Source organism: Parus major, chromosome 1 (assembly GCF_001522545.3).
Source record: "Parus major isolate Abel chromosome 1, Parus_major1.1, whole genome shotgun sequence".
In the NCBI taxonomy this organism is placed as follows: domain Eukaryota; kingdom Metazoa; phylum Chordata; class Aves; order Passeriformes; family Paridae; genus Parus; species Parus major.
Genome location: NC_031768.1, coordinates 98,345,604 through 98,360,123, shown reverse-complemented (window position 1 = coordinate 98,360,123; position 14,520 = coordinate 98,345,604). Strand labels below are relative to the sequence as shown.

General features: G+C 40.1%; 1 protein-coding gene across 5 annotated transcripts in view; it reads right to left on the bottom strand.

Moving 5' to 3' along the window:
• The window catches only part of BACH1 (BTB domain and CNC homolog 1), a 34,106-nt gene extending 23,299 nt beyond the window's left edge, over positions 1 to 10,807 (bottom strand). For 4 of the 5 annotated variants that reach the window (XM_033518078.1, XM_033518081.1, XM_033518082.1 and 1 more), the window contains exon 1: positions 10,705 to 10,807. The gene's annotated coding sequence lies outside the window, so the exon portion shown is untranslated. Of the gene's footprint in view, positions 1 to 10,122; positions 10,325 to 10,704 lie in introns of those variants that run through there. The other variant, XM_015624008.3, reaches the window with a different exon arrangement.
• Positions 10,808 to 14,520: the final 3,713 nt, after the last annotated feature.

Sequence of the window (14,520 nt, the reverse complement as noted above, 5' to 3'; positions counted from 1 at the left end):
CTTTACACCATATTTCACTTTCAATATTGAGCCCTTCTTCCAATTAAAAGGAAGAAAAAAGATTATTAGGAAGTAACCTTGCTCGATCAAGAAACCACTTAAGTCAGATTTGGAACTATCCTACAAAGATAATATGGCATTACTAGGACACGTTACAGCTTAACAAACCAAGCATTCAGATTACACTTGACCCCAGAGTTCCTGTAATTGAGTGCAGATGTGGAGATTCACTTCAGCTGACATGGGACTACCTCATCATTCTATTGCTCAACAGAGGTTGTTACCATCTGCCAGCTCCCAACAATAATAAAACTGTAGCCAGTGCAAATCCTCAGGTTTCAGATGTGGGGAAACTTTCACAACACAGGGAGTGTAGAGGGCATAGCCATATTTAAACACACTGTGGAAAAAGCAACCATGCTGCCAGCTGTGCTCCTGGTTACTCACTGCTCAAGCTATTTTCATGGCACACAGGCATTTGAGTGAACTTATGAACAGAAAAAGGGAAGAAAAAGATCCCCATTTTCAGTGGCAATAGCAGCACACTACTAGTCTGGACCCCAGTAAAGTGCAGAGACCATCAGCATTACCTGCCCTTCCCACTCCCTTATGGAACACTGTATGCTTAACTTCACCAACAAAATGAACAAATGTATGGTGAAAACAAAAGTTTTAAGGGGAAAATCCCAAATGTTTCACAAACTTGAGTTTTCCCCTCTAAGAGGTGGTAGAGAAAAGTGCTATATACCATGCACTGTTAATCCTAAAGGGTCTATTTTTGGAAGGAAACTGTTTGAATGTTTTCATATATCTAATAACAAGACTACAGATTCATTAATTAGGAAATATTTAATTTCTAGTCAATTTACATGGGAACAAACTAAATCCTCATGGAACTGTTATTTAGGAAATTCTATTTTTATAAGAGCTTATGAGAAGTAACCAGTGCAATATAAATGATATGTTCCTAACAGGATTGCTCTGTAGCCTAACTTATTATATTGCTCATATCTTACAGCACACAGAGTTTAATAAAGTATGACTGTGTATTTGTTACAAGGTAAAAAAACATGAAAATGGAACAGAGGACAAAATGGAAAAACTGAAGACTAAATCCACAGTGGTGGGGAGTGCAGGGAAGTATTATAGATGAGGACATATTCTGGGTGAACACTTAGGCAAACCTTATGAGGGAGACTACAGTTAAAGACAAGCCCTAAAGTGTACTTTTTTTCTATTTTCTTTGAAGAAAGAACCCTCAGACAGACAACCAACATATCATATATGCTGCTTTTGGGTTTTTCCTGATAAAATAATCAATTCCAATATCCACTTTAATTCATTACACTTCCATAGCACAGAAGGCTAAAAGGAATACTAGCTTATTTCTATTTTTATAGCTAAAGACAAATGAATGCAGAGAAGAATTAACCCTCCTCACTTATCTCTGTGAGGCACACACCATCCTTTCAAAACAGCTTGTGGACTACTTGGAGCACTGAGAGAGAGCTTCCAATGTGTCAGCTGCCAAAAAAAAAATAAAATAGCTTTCAACACTGAAACACTACCTTCTGTTTCTTGAGAAGTGAATAAAATAACACTTTAGTCTGACAGAATGTTGTACTTTGTAACTGTGAGGACTTTATCAGCCAAGTTATGGCCCCTCTTTAGTTAAACAGGATGACAAATTTTTTGAGGTATCCATAATATAAAATGCAGCATTTAATAAGCATTTCAAACTTTAAGAGAACCTTTAAGAAACCCCCACAAAACCAAAACAAACACCACCCCTACACTACACTCAAACACTAAATTGCCCTCAGTTTTTGTAAAATCTAGGTACTGTCAAAATAAAAAGATATCCAAAGGTAGAGCACTAGAAAACTGAAAATGCTGGTGAAAACAAAAGCATCAAATGGGAAAGAGAAAATGCAACAACTGTAAAAAGCTAAAAAGCTGATACACTTAATAACTAACAGAGGTCAAACTTGTGAATGTCTGAATTCTGTTTTCTGTGTAATAAGGGCACAGTACCACACTTATGATAGTATCTGTCACAACAGCCAACCAGATTTTCCACAGCAGTGTGAGCACAAAATAACTTCTCTATAACTACCTTTATTGTACACACATCCACAACAAGAACCTTACTGTCATAGGAAAAAGTACATCTCTTCTGCATTTAATTTCTCTTCTACCATAACTGTTCTTATAGAGCACTCAGAATTCTTAAAATTAGTTTTATTTTTGAAAGCGTGGACAAGGAGGGGAAAAGGTATGAAGTAGAGAAAACAATTCAATTAAACTTACAAGTTTGTGCTTCAACTGTCATAAGGTAAGGCCTTCTAGGCTTTTCTGTCCATTTTACGTAATTTAATTTCCTAAAAATATTATTTATTAGGCTCTTTTTTACACTCTCAGAAATATTATTAACATCAGCAACCAACTATTAAAAAGGAAAACTGATACTACAAACAACAATAACAAATCATATCCTTGGAAAGCAGCCTAAAACTCCTATAATGCTATTTGTATTTTAAAAGTAACCTTCAAGCAAGAAAAACTAAAAGTAAGCACAGATAACTTGGAAAAGTATTCCACAAGCAGATGACTGTATGTCAAACCACTGCTCACAAAGGAGGTGCCAACAACCATATGACTGAATGCAAAAGATGCTAAGGAAAAAGACCATGCAAGAATATTATTTAAGATATTTATAATGGACATCACCATCAAAAATATGGAGGGTCCAAAAAGATCTTCCAAAACTTAAAATAGTTCTTACAACACAGGTAGGAAGGATTAAAGAAGTAACAACATGAAAGCTCATTTACTACAAATCCTCAGTTCATGGAAGACAACTAGCACTGTGAGCATTCCTCAAATTCCTCTCACCTGAAACCCTGCACACCTCATAACCTCATACTTGTGAGACTGAAAATTAAAAAACCCCATGAACATAAGCATATGCACATGCTAGTATAAAAGCTACATAAACACTTGAAGCACAGTCCGTCAAGCTCTACTTTGAAAACAAAACCAAACCTGCTACTACAAAGTTTTCATTCTTTATCAGTGATCTTGAGATAAATAATGCTTTGCATAAGGACAAAAATATTTCCTCCTAAGTACTAGCTATAAAACCTTACTCTGCTTTATCAAAGAGAAGCAACTCAATTTTTTTTCTGCCTATTAGTATATAATCATGAAAACTATGCCCAACAGTTACCTGTGAAAATTTCCATATCTTCAGTAAATTTAGCCATCTCTACATCCAAATGACTATATATATATATATTTATTTCCAAAGAATATATAAATACTTATCTTAATAAAAATCAGTACTGCAACCACATGTAAAAAAGGAATATACATTTGTTTAAGTGCACAGTATAGAGACCAAAGCAAGATGCTTATCAGGACTCATTGTAAAATAATGATCTCATCCAAGGTTCATTTTTCTCATGCATTCAAAGTCATGCATTATATTATTACAGGAAGGCAATAGTGAGGTACAGTGAGTGTAATGTACTCTAAAATTAGGCTGCAGGTTTGCTCATCTGATTGCTTACAACCAGCAACAATAATTGCTCTTTACTACCTGACTGGAGAATAAAGGTAGATATAAAATCCTTTACTTCCTTGCACCACAATCTCTGCTTCAAAGAGTCGCTTGGAGCAGATCCTCAGGAAAACCATAAAGTCTCCCCATTGATAGTTTAAAAAAAAAATAAAAGAAAAAAGAAAGTGTTCCAAAGATGAGAATCATGATGGCTGAAACCAGGTAAAGCTATAAAGAACTGTTGCTGCTAAGTTACAGAAGAAAAATAGCAGTAAAACAAGTAACATTGTTGAGGAATGTACCCAGCACAGGTAGAGTACAAGAGCAGGAAAATAGTAGCAGAGTATAACTCATCATAGTGTGAGGTATTTCTCATGCACACAAAAATCTCACACAAGGTAGACAAACTTTCACCCAAGCTCAGCACCACCACATGTAAGAGTGCACTCAACATCCTGTGGACAAACAAGTGTCCTGGAAGAGCTGAAGGAAGCTAAAAGGCATCAAGTTGTCACTGAAGATGACAAAAGCACACACCTTTGTGTACATGTTTATGAAAATGCTTTTTAAACATTCTGAGCCTTAATGTTTCAAGTGTTATTAAAAATACTAAATCAGAGCACAGAAACCCATGAAAATCAATGACAGTCATACCTTTACTACTTTGAAGACTTAGACTTTCAGGAAAAACAGCTGATTACACTTTACAATCTTAATTCTTCATGCTAAATCTAAGGACCTGGAAAATGAAATTCCAGTGTCCAGTGGTGACCAAGATACAATGGGAACACCAAATCCAGAGGCAGCATCCATCCCCCTACATATCAAAGTTTGACTTCCAAGTACTTTTTTCCCCTCCAAACTACAAGTTTTTCCAATTCAGGAAAAAAAAAACCCAGACTGAATAGCAGAGTAGACTGGAGAAGGTTTTGATACAGAAATCATTTGACGCTCTCTCTCTCCTCCTGGACAGCTGAGGACCTGACATTCCAGTAAGCCTTGCAGAGCAGCTACTCCTATCCAGCAGGACCTCATTGTGCCTCTGTAACCAGGAATTTCCTTATCACCAGCTGAATATTGAAAAAGAGAGGATTCATCCAAAGGCACCCAGATTTAACCCAATCTAGGATCCACACCTAACAATTGTCTCTTAGACTCACTGCCAAATAAAATACAGGAATCTACCTTGTTACCAGCAATCGTAACACACCTAAGAGCAACTGGGGCAATAAACTAGCAAAAAAACAAGCAAAAATGCTCAAGCTACAAGAGTTACATCCTATGAGCTCAGTGCTTTCTTTTAAAGAACAAAAGCCTCGTTTTCCATCAGTGAATAAATCCAATTCAGATATTCCTATAAAGTGCTAACCTTTTATTCCTAGACTCAGATATCAATAATGCAGCCCTACCATTCAAATCAACTCAGTTTACATGTGTTTGGTTTTTTTCCAGTCTGCACCTACCATATAATTCCTATACATGATCCAGCTAAAGGTTACCTGAATTATTAAAATGTAAACAAAATCCTGTTCCTTAATCTCTCCTTCATGAACAATCATCCAGCAATAACACACTGGATATCACTCCTCTCTAGCAATCACAGTAAAGTGACACTTGTACAGCGGTGAAGTTCTGAAGTAAGAGAGCAGAAAGCAAAGCTCCCCTTGGCAGCTGCAGAGCCCAGGCAGGACACACCTTGGCTGTCCCTGCTCCCTAAGGTGTTTGAACTTGAGAACCCAGATGTAAATTCAGATGTGATCATCAAAATGATAAAACTAGCAAGATTCATTTATCACCTAGCAGACAGCAATGGTCTGTTCAGGTAGCACCATGCCTCTAACATGTCTGTATTCTTGGAACACTTCAAATTCCTCAACAGTTGGAAAAAATACAATAAAATACCATCAAAAACATAGCCTGAAGAAAACAAACTCTTAGTGCTACTATTGTTATGCTGATAAGCATATTGAGTAAGTTCTAGCAGGTCAGTCATTCCAATTGACATTATCATTTACTACTGCTGAAACAAGGCAGTTTAGATAAGACACAGCTCATTCAAAACACACAGCAAGGCCTTTTTTCCTGCAGTTTTGTCTCTCTGTCCTTGCCGCCAGCTATCTCTCCTTTTAAGGAAACAGTTACATTACAGATGAATGCCTGCAATGGTTAATAGCTGCTGATTCACATTATGCTGACAAAGAATGAACAAGCATTTCAGTGTGCCATGTTCATTCCTTCATCTTCAAACAGACTGTGAAAGAAAAAAGTGATAAAAAAAGCAAAGAGCAAGCTTTGCTGCTCAAGAACAATGCTTTCTCCTTTAAGAAAAAAGTACATTTAATCTTCAGTTATTAGCAGTCATAATTCTAAATTGTCTTCTTTATTAGTCCAACACCTGGATGATATTCTTCACAGCTTAATTACATAAATGAGGTTTTTAAAAATTACTAGTTCATATTTTTGTAGCATAATTTTAAACACTGCATTTGGCCTCTTGTCAAGTCACAAGTGAGTATTAAAAAGAATCACGGGAAGTCTGGCAAGTCTTAAGTCTGTGCTAAGAGTCTTAATTTGTTTTCCAGGTTCTAAGACTAAACACACACTTTTTTTTCTCAGTATTTGCAAGCTATATGAGAAGTTGGGACATGGGGAAAAGCATGGGGAAATGCTAGTAGTCACAAGCCTCCAGAAGCCATAATTTTAAAAAGAAAAAAGAGATTGAGACCATGTAACTACAGGCATTTTCCAAAGAACAGAAGTTCAAAAAGTTTCCCTCAGAGGATGACACAAAGTCAGTATCAAAGCCAAATAAACCCCAAACTACTCTTCAGTCTCCCATTATTTTAGATGACACTAATTGTTTAATCTTTGGATTGGGGATAAAAATCATGTTGTGGGATTTGGTTTGTTTCACTGCTAAAAAATGAAATAGGTCTGAAGGGATTTCAGAAACTCTTCTGAAAAATTCCATCACTTAAAGCCCTTCAGTTGTACTGGTATTCAAAGAGAATTACTCTTGAAAAAATAACAATGCACAGACCTTCTAAAGAACTTTTAAAAAAAATACCAAGTACCTATCAACAACAAAAATAACCACAAACACAACACCCCAAAAATATACATAAAAACTAGTTTTATTTTCTCTTAAATAAGAATTAGGTTAGATAATAAAATATTCACTTAGGAAAAGTAAAGCATGCACAACTAAAATCTACTGTCAACTCCTGCCTTTGCTTAAAGGACAAATACCTTTGTATTTAGAGCTACATATTCTACTCATTGCTACAGTTCAACAAACCACATGAATAACTTTACCTGAATGACTGTAACAACCCATTTACAAGTACATATCTCAAAATATTTGTGATGAATACTAAATTAACTATTTAATGTACTTTAACCTAGAAGGATACAAGAAACAACCTGAAAGAACTGTGAAACAGCTATATTGCCAAGTCAAAACATACTGGTTGGAAATTATATTTACAATCTCATTTCTGGAATTATCTGTTTAACTTTGATTTGCTTCCACAACTGTTCTTCACAGTATGTGAAACTAAAAGAAATCTGCAAATATTTTAGACATAAATCAGAAAGAACTCCAGAAACATTTCTATGAAAACAGAACAGCACAGGTTTATCAGAACTAACAATATCTATATAAAATTTTAAAGTATATATATGCACTAGACCACTGTACCAGGCTACTACAGTAGCACTAGTAAAGGTCTCCACCAAATCACATCAAGCCATCTGAGTCTTCCCATCCTGAAACTGCAGACTATTTCCTATCTGACATATGATGTCAAAAGACACGATCTTACTATCTGACCCTTAAATATAACCATTTTTGGGATGGTACCATATAAAACCCCGATCTCCAGCTCTGAGGATCCCAGCATCAGAAGGACATGGATCTTCTGGAATGATTTCAGAGAAGAACACAAAGGTGCTCTGAGGGCTGGAGACAGGCTGTGAGAGCTGGGGGTGTTCATCCTGGAGAAGAGAAGGCTCCAGGGAGACCTTAGAGCCCCTGCTAGGGCCTAAAGAGGCTCCAGGAGGAGCTGGAGAGGGACTCTGGACAAGGGTCTAGACTGACAGGACAAGGAAGAATGGCTTCAAATTGACAGAAGGCAGGCTTAGCTATTAGAAAAATTCTTCCCTGTGAGGGTGGTCAGGCCCTGGCACAGGTTGCCCAGACAAGCTGTGGCTGCCCCATCCCTGGAAGGGTTCAAAGCCAGGCTGGACAGCGCTTGGATCAACCTGATCTAGTGGAAGGTGTCCCTGCTCATGGCAGTAGGTTAGAAATCGATAATCTTTAAGGTCCCTTCCAACACAAACTACTCCAGAATTCTGTGATTTGATGACCTTAAAAGTATCATGAACAGGTGAGCAAGTGCCATATATTTACTTATCGAGGTATTTGTCAATGGGCCAAAACTGGATCCTAACACCTACAAACATTATGTTGACAGTTCAAATGAAGTCATTCATAAACAAAGTATCTCAACACAACTTTCAAGATTAATTGAATATTCTTTAAGACACAGGCTCTTATATAAAGACATTGAGTTACTGATACCCTTGGCTACACCTCTCCCACTCTCCAATGTATGATTAATGATTAAACTCAATTTATTCGTATTTCACCAATGCTTCTAAAGTCAATTTACCCTTCACAGCACACTTTCCCCTTTTTAAAGCTTCAGTAGCTAATCAGTCAGTTGAGCCTTACTCTGACCTTCTAACTCAAATTCATACCACATACTACATTTTCCCTTCATATTTAACAAGAACAAAACTTTCTTCCACCCTTAAAAGGGTCTTAACTAAAAAAACACTGCATACTACTGGAAACAGAGTGACTTGTGAAGCAGTCTGTGATCTGTTGCAGCAAAGTAAGCCTTTCCATCACCTTTAGTCCTCTCCCCAGACTGCTTACCTCTGAATTAGAGGTGGGGGCAGGGAAAGCTCCAGGTGGAACCTCACACATTATCCCCACTGTGGTCACACTAGGCTGATTCTACACAACTTAAGGATTGGTTCAGCAGTTAATTTTGGCTCACTCAATGTTCTGTTCCTACCCACACTTGCATCAACTAATATGCTACCTCTGGTTTAACCAAGGACTAGATATAAACAGGACTCACATTATGAATACCGCAGTGCTTTTTCCTACTCACCAAAACCTCCCCCATGAAACTTTCAGTGGTCAAGTTCTACAGGACAACTAAAATGCCAGCATTCAGACACAAACACGAACCCTCTGACTGATTTATCACTCTTCTTTGCCCCTACACCAGCATGCCCAGTGCAGGGAGAAAGACAGGACTACAGTTAGAAGAAAACCCATGAAGTGTTTATAGAAACACTTTCATTATCAAACTTGGAAGGTGGGGATGACATGACAAGGAGACTTGTTGAGCTATGTTTCCATGAACCATAGGACAGAGTTATTTGGGACTTAACAGAACTCGAGTGCAAAGACCTGTCTGTCTATTCCACACCTAACAACAGCACCCACCTCATCCAAACAATCAGGTGAAGGGCATGGGTTTTAATACTAGACCATTTCTATCATAACAAATTTATTAGCATTCAAAATACCCTTTGCATAAGAATTTTAGAACCTACAAGCAATTAAACATTTAACACATTAAGATCTCCCACATTATTACATATAAACTCAAAGACACAGCTGATGGAAGCTGAAGCTGTACTTCAGCATTCTGGTTAAAATCATGAGTGTGCTAGTGAAGGAAACTTCCCAAATACCCCATTTATTATGCCTTTGTTCACTTCACAAGATGAACCAGACAACAAGAGTAGGTTCTTTTTTAGAGTAAATTGGAAAATACACTCTAGAAGCTCTTAAGAATCTCAAATACTAATGGATTTAGGTTTTTTTTTTTTTTTTTTTCAGATTTACAAAGCCAGGTCAAGGAAAGCCCTTCTGAAAAAAACAGTAAGTATTCAGTTTTCAGTGACAACCGTTTCTCTCTGCAAATCTGCCTATTCTGGGCCTCACTGTTTGCTAATGTACACAAGCTTACTCACTTGAGTTCGGGCATCCAAGAGTAATTATGCTATTTAAGTCACCTTTAAAGTTAAACTCATTAAAAATCGTATTTCGTGGTCTACCTTAGATGGCTTAATTCACACTCATCATGTTGACAGGAATACAGTCCTTCCTTTTCTTGCTGTGTGGTGCAATACTTGAGATTAAAGAACTGACTCCATATGCTAGAGCATTCCGAGTGCCGCATCACCTTAATTTACAGTGCTTCTGGACTGCAATTATTCCATTACTGCAGCCAGATGTTTTTCACACAGAGAAACTGCCTTCCTCGAATGCCTCAAACTAACGCGTCTATCAAAAATTACTATACACATAGTTATCTTTACTACCAGAACACTTTCTCCCTTCTTTTTTTAGTTCAATAAGGATTCAAAACACCGAGTTGTAGATGATTTGGGCATTACTGCCAGGCTAAAATGGTTACCTGTTCTTTTGCGATTACTACATTTCACCAAACCCCAAAACATGCCAAGGATCTCACCGCACAGAACAGGACGGACAGGATTCGTATTCCGTTGTTTACAGTCTAAAAGAGACCTTCCCCGGCTCCCCGCAAAGGGAAACAAACACCAGCTGCACGCCTCACCCCGGCAGAGCGGGGCTCCCGCCGACTTCCCAGCGGGGCTGACCTGGCCCTTTCGCACGGTACCGGGGAACGCGGCGTGGGAGAGTCACGCCTGTGTCAGCGGGGCACAAGGGCACCCGTGCTAACCGGGGGCGAGGCACCGAGCAAGGAGCGGTCTCGGGTGAAGGGGGGCAACACCCGCAGCAAGGCACTGCCGAGGGAAAGCCGCCGCCGGTGCCCGGCGCTGACGGGGCGCCTCCGCCACCGCCCCGGCGCCCCCGCGGGCGGGACCCCCGACCCGGCACGGCCCGGGCAGGGTCAGGGAGCGCGTGCCGCGAGAGAGAAAAGGCCGCACCGCTGACACCACCCCCGCGAACGCGCCGCGACCCCCGCCCCACCGCGCCCTCCGCCCGGAGGGCGCTGCCTTAGCACCCCCGCCGCCAACCCTTCAGCGCGGACGCTCCCGCCGGCGGCCGGTCCGGCGCGGCCGGGCTTTACCTCGGTGCCCGCCGCCGCGGGCCGGAGGGCAGCGGCGCCGCCGCCTCAGCCCGTCCCTTCTCGCCCCGCGCGCGCCGCCCGGGCCCGGCCGCTCCCGGCTGCGGCTGCGGCCCGACTGCGGCGCGCGCTGTCAGGTGACTGCCCGCAGCACCGCCCGCCCCCCCCCGCGCGCGCACGCCCCGCGCGCCCATTGGACCCGGCGCTCGCCGCCGCCGGGAGGCCGCCCACACCGCCGTGCACTGCGCATGTGCGGCTGTGCTGGCGCGCGGGGCGGCTGCCGAGCGCCGGGTCCTGCCGCCCGCCGGCCTCTGCCGGCCCCTGCCCTCCTTCCTTCCCTTCCTTCCCTTCCTTCCCTTCCTTCCCTTCCTTCCCTGCCTTCCCTGCCTTCCCTGCCTGTCTTCGCTCCCTGCCTTCCCTTCCTGCCTTCCCTGCCTGTCTTCGCTCCCTGCCTTCCCTTCCTTCCTTCCCTGCCTGCCCGCTTCCCTGACTTCTCTCTCCCTCCCTCCCAAATTCCACGTACCTGTTTGTCCAAGGACAGCACTGAGGGCAGCCTCCTCCAGAACCTCCTGAATATAAACGTTAGTGACAGCAAATGAGGCACTGCTAAGAGCGCTGATGGGAATTTCATTTGAAAGATATTTTAACCCAGTTTAACAATTTAGTGTGCCTTTGAATGATTGGTTTTATGTCTTGTAGAGTGACACACTGATTTATGCTGGATTTAAGTGTCACAACTTCAGCTGTTTTTGCAGTAGGCTTTCAGTTTTGGTAGAGGCTAATATAGATTTTCCTTCAATGTCTGTTCACTGATGGCCTTTCACCTTGTTAAGAAGGCAGAATTTAATTATTTTTATTTATTAGTTAGTCAATGTATTTGCCAGTACAAAGAGTTGAGTTACAAAATAACCTAAGCAATTTGTTGGAGTTTAAATATTAGGTATTAAAACAGATATTTTAGGTAATGACATCCAAAAAGTAGCGTTTGGCTTGAGATTTGGGTACTAAGAATACTTAAGGTATTCTGAATCAGAGTTTTTATGCCTGCTTTTTATGTTTTTTGTGACTCGTAGTTCTCACGGTTTTACACATGTTGAGAATTCCTGATCCCCTGGAATTCACACGGGAAGAGAGGAGCTTAAAGACAACTGTTTAGATGATAAAAATTGAGTTGCAGAAGTATGATATGTTTACAGTGTTTAAGCATAAAATTTAAAATACCTATTACTAGACTGAAAGTTAGAGTTTTTCGGGTTATTTTGGTCTTCCACAAAGATTTTTGTGGGGAAGAGAAGGAAACAGAAAAGGGAAGAAATGAATCAAAACAGAAGGAGCTCTTACTTTGGCTGAAAGATTGACTACAAAACCTTGGACCGCACCCACCAAGAAGGGATCTTCATCTCCTGTTCTGTATCTTAGGAATGATGCAATTCTTACTTCCCACACAATAGGGAGTGAAGTTACAGTGTAATAGCTTGGTTCTCACTCATAGGCTGCATAAGTACTTTCTGCATTGAAATTAGATACAAGTAGAAGAGGGGAAAAAAACACAAACTAGTCATTTTTTTTTCCTAAAAAGGAGAAGTAAAAAGGAAATCTGGGAATCTAAGCTGAAAATCAAGGACACATCTCACTGCAGATGAATAATAAATGTTTTAAGTATTTAAAACAATATAAAAACTTAGATGATAAATGCTCACAACATTAGCATGCATAATAACAAATAATAACAATATCATCAGAAGAAAGCAAGGGAAAATGTCCCTTTTTTGAAATAGATTTCTTTTTCTGATACATTGGTGGCATTAATGGGACTCTAAGTCCCATTCTATCAAAAGTTGTCAATTCCTTATGAAGCCTGGCTGTAGCTGTCTCTGTGTTGTTTATTGCTTCTGGCACTCTAAAAGCTCCAGCCTCAGCTACCACTAGTTTGTAACTCAATTTATTGAGCTCTGGCTGGTCTGTGGACTGATACTGGCCTAGAGAGATGAAAGTGCTCTAATCTGCAGGTTAGTTGTGAGGACTACAGTGCACAGGCTATACTATGGAATATTTAGGCCATCTTTAATACTGGGTGTGTTCTCATCTGCCTTTGTCTCCTCTTTTTATCCTTTCTATACTGAAGCTGGTTTCCTGCCATAGCAGCTTGACTAATAAATTCTCCAGAGCTAAATTGTGACATATCCCAGGGCTAAAAGTGATTCATCTCACCTATCTCAGCCATCTAAAATTTAGCTGTCTAGTCTAAGCTACTCATCTAGGGTCCTGCGTGGTTGACGGAGCTAGGTAGGCATCTCCATGGGGTAATTGTTCCCTCTCTGTGGCTGGTGTCTGTCATGAATCTCCTTTTGGAGATACCTGCCCCATGCTTCTGTGGTGGAAATATGTATGATTGGGTTAGGCTACAGACATAACTCCCAGATTAAACCCATGGCCACATAGTTCTGCAGGATGCTGCCATCAGAATCCTTCATAGCAAAAGTGCTGGGGAGTCATCAGGAAAAATTGATGCTGAGGACCCAACTTCTAGTTTCATAGGGGAGAGGCTGATGACCCTGTTGCACACACGGCCACATCAAACATGACTTCTGTAGGCATCATATACAAGATTCGTCCATTTCACATTCCAGTAAATGGAAGCCAAGCTACTCCCTCCAGTGAACTTGCAAACACAAAAGCTGTTTTCTAATCTACATTTAGATAACATTTTCTAACTGTAAATTGAGCTATCAAGGAGCTACTGTGGTATGTATCTAAGTGATTGAAACCTCAGGACTGTGTCAATATTTATGAGCTGAAAAACTGGCTCTTATTTTTAAATGGTTTTTGAAGCTTTTTAATGCACTATTTTAGAATTTATTTCCATACTGTCTTCTGGTGTATGTGGTGTAATACTGTTCTAATCCTTGGGAACACACATGCTTATTTTTTGTGGTTTCTGTCTTACAAAAGTCTTTTGTTCGTCCTGGGAAGGGATGGTGTTAATCATAGGAAATTATTTTAACATTCCCTCTTTACAAAAAATGAGAAAAAGAATACTTTCTATCTAGAAGTAAATCCTATGCTAGAAAACTATCTTTTAAAATGCAATTGTAAGTGTGGTTCTCTTAAACCTACAGCTGATATGGTCAAGATTTACAGCAAATCTTCTTAAAATGAAAACTGGTGTTAAATGTGGTTTGCTACCTTCCCCCCCATATCATTTTTAAAACCATCATCCTTAAATTAAGCATTCATAATTAAATTTAATTAATTAATAATTAAAATAAGTAACATTTCAATGGGGAATAAAGGACTTCTTGAATAGAATGAGAATTATTTTTGATTCTGTGAGAAGGGATACAAACCATGAGTAAACAATGGCAAAAAGGTGGGAAACAAATTTAAAAGTGTCTAGCTGTGGAAAATGAGATCTACTTAGATAGGCTGGGAGAGCTGTATGAAAAGACAAAAGAGTGAGAATTGCAGCAGGACAGCTAAAAATGCCTTATAAGAGTTTAACTTAAAAGAGGAAAATGATTTATTAATGAAAAATGGATTTGCCTTCCTGGAAGCTTGGAGTTAACACTGTCAATGGCTGTAATTTTGTCAGACAGCAATGCCTGAGCTGATTGATCTGGGAGAAGACCAGAGATGTTCAGGAGGTGAAATTACTGCAGTCAGGCTGTTCAGACCAGGCATTTTCACACCGTAGCTCTCTTGAACCCTGTGAGGAAATTCAAGGTGGGAAAACCAGAGTATGTCATGCAGGGCTTGATGAGTGTTTCCAGCCTCGAGTAATGCTGTAAGATCACACCTGGGAGGGCTCTGGGTGAATTA